Raw genomic sequence first — 2,500 nt, forward strand, 5'->3', positions numbered from 1 at the left:
ATAAGTATTTGCTGGCTATCTCAAATGTTTGAATTCCCAAATCATTTCTGGATATCCCAGTTAATGTTCGTGAGGCATAAAAGATAAACAGTATGCAGATATGGGTGAATTATTTGTTACAGAATGAAAAGTTATTTTTCTATTTGAAAAGACAATATTGCCAACCCCCCCTCAAAAAAAAATAAAAAAAACACACAGAATAGGAAGGAGACACCAGTGTTTTGCCTCATACTTGACATTAACCAGGGTATGTTGTAAATGGCAGGTTGTAGTACTTTTACCTGGTGCTATTAAGTGCCTTAGATGGTTGGAGCACCAATGTTCCCACACTCAACACTACCCCACACAGGTCTAGTGATTCCTCTCCCCCTCCACGAGTATCTAACCACATTGGTCCTCATCCACCTAATAATACCATGCCTTTCCACTCCCAGCCACTTCCAATGTCCCCCTCATGTGGTACTTGATATTGCACCTTCTCATTGTATACACTCTACCCCAGCATTCATATGTTTAATATAAGGCATTATTTATCCATATATAGGGTAATTTATGTATATTCATGTTGTATCGCACACTATTATTTTACATACCTCCTACTGCGTTCCTTTGAAGGCATGCCACTTTTGAAAGGTTGGGCTGGAAAGCATATCAGTTCCTCTGTTAATGTTACTGTGGCAGTATTTTTTTCATGGCATCTTACAATGCCTGCACCAGCACAATTGCCAGCTAATCTCGCCGAGCCGATCCATGGCCCTCGAGATGTACCTAGGAAAAGCCAAATTCGTAGAAATATAAAATTCCCTGGATTTATTTTGGAGGATAAAATGTTGACAGCTTCTTTTCATATATTATGTAGTTGCATATTTTGATATATGTGACTAAAACTTTGTAAATATATTTAAAAATATTTTATGACTGCTTTCTGAATTATAAATGAAAGGAGTTTAGACAGTATTTTCAGATTAGCAGGGAAAATGAGGTAGTCATAGATATGAAAATAGTCACATTTTGTAACAGAGTATCATCCCATTTCAACAAATTCATGCTCATTTCTTTGCAATATCCCATCTCAGACCTCAAGACAGTGTGTGTGTCTAGTCACTACAGGGCCAACCCTAAACAGCATAAAGTTGAAATTTAAATACTAGACAACTTATGTACTTATATCCATTTACAAAAAACAAGAATTTATACTTACAGTTACAGTACAACTGGCTGAAGGTTTTTAATTTTTTTCTGGTTGATGCTCACTAAATCTGCCAAGTGTTTATTGATCAAACTTCAGCTCTAGTGCCATATTTTATTTTGAGAGAACAGTAAATAGACTTTAAAATGAAAGAAAAAACTGTTGTAACTGACTTTTTTTATTTTGAAAGACTAGGCTACTGCTAGCAAAAAAAAAGTTAAAAGCATTTTGATGGCAAGTAACCCCAAAAGAGTTTTTAGAACTGGAGAACCATTGCTAAGGAGGAAGGCATCTGCTACACATTATTTCCATTTTTTTACGCAATGTGGCTCGTACATCAGTGACACTCACTCTGAATCACCCTTTGCTGAGCATTGTATAAATGAAGAGCAAGAACTACATTTCCATTTGGTCTGAGCACAGTGTGGCTGTCAGAAGGTCAGCTACACTTGGCTGAAGTTACTGATGTGATCTGTACACTCTCTTGTAGTACTGTACTTATTGGTAGTACTTAAATTATAAAAGAAAAAAAAGTAAGAGCATAGTCAGATCAGTTCCACTTAATTTATGAATAATATATATATATATATATATATATATATATATATATATATATATATATATATATATATATATATATATTATTGTTTTCTAAAAGTGATCAGACTATGAGCAGCATCTTTCCATTTCATTCTTTGCAGCTAGATGCTCAGTCTTAAATAAATTTGATCCAGAAATATAGGAGTCCAGAGATTGAAGATTATAAGGAGGCTCGACTTCACGTAGGATCTGAGGGGCAGTCGTTATAGTTACCTCTTATTTGATTTGTACAAAAAGACATAAAAGTGATTTGGTGTATCATTTTGATAAAAGGGTTGTTCGTAATCTGTATTACCTGTGTTCATTATAAGGTAACCTTACAAATATACCTTATACTCTATGATAATAATTTTTTTCTTTGTAATGATGGAATGTATTATTATTTTTCTCTCTTGTGTGTTCTTTACAGTTCTCTTCAGTTATTCAGTCAAAAGATATTTATGAAAAAGAGAATCAGAAACTTTTATTCTTATAAACAGATTTGCAGAGCTCTTGAAGTTTGTCCACTTAAAAAAAACAATAAGATAGAAAATACACAAAAAAAATAATAACACAGAAAACCAATAGCCTGCAAATAGTATATGGAGACTGAAGGGAACTGTAGGGTCTGCCACTGTGTTCTCCTGAAAAGTCTTTCAATACACACCTTCCATAGAGAGAGTTTTGAGGAGGGGTGAATATACATCGCCACTCGAAAAAATAGAATAAAAA

At 34.0% G+C, this 2,500-nt stretch overlaps 1 protein-coding gene across 1 annotated transcript in view; it reads left to right on the plus strand.

Annotated features, from left to right (window-relative positions):
• The window catches only part of LOC113799918 (Krueppel-like factor 13), a 73,736-nt gene that overhangs the window by 71,169 nt on the left and 67 nt on the right, over positions 1-2,500 (plus strand). Inside the window, exon 3 of the mRNA XM_070141130.1 lies at positions 1-2,500. This exon is cut by the window's left edge and continues 1,139 nt beyond it; it is cut by the window's right edge and continues 67 nt beyond it. The gene's annotated coding sequence lies outside the window, so the exon portion shown is untranslated.

Source organism: Penaeus vannamei, chromosome 27, assembly GCF_042767895.1.
Source record: "Penaeus vannamei isolate JL-2024 chromosome 27, ASM4276789v1, whole genome shotgun sequence".
Lineage (NCBI taxonomy): Eukaryota > Metazoa > Arthropoda > Malacostraca > Decapoda > Penaeidae > Penaeus > Penaeus vannamei.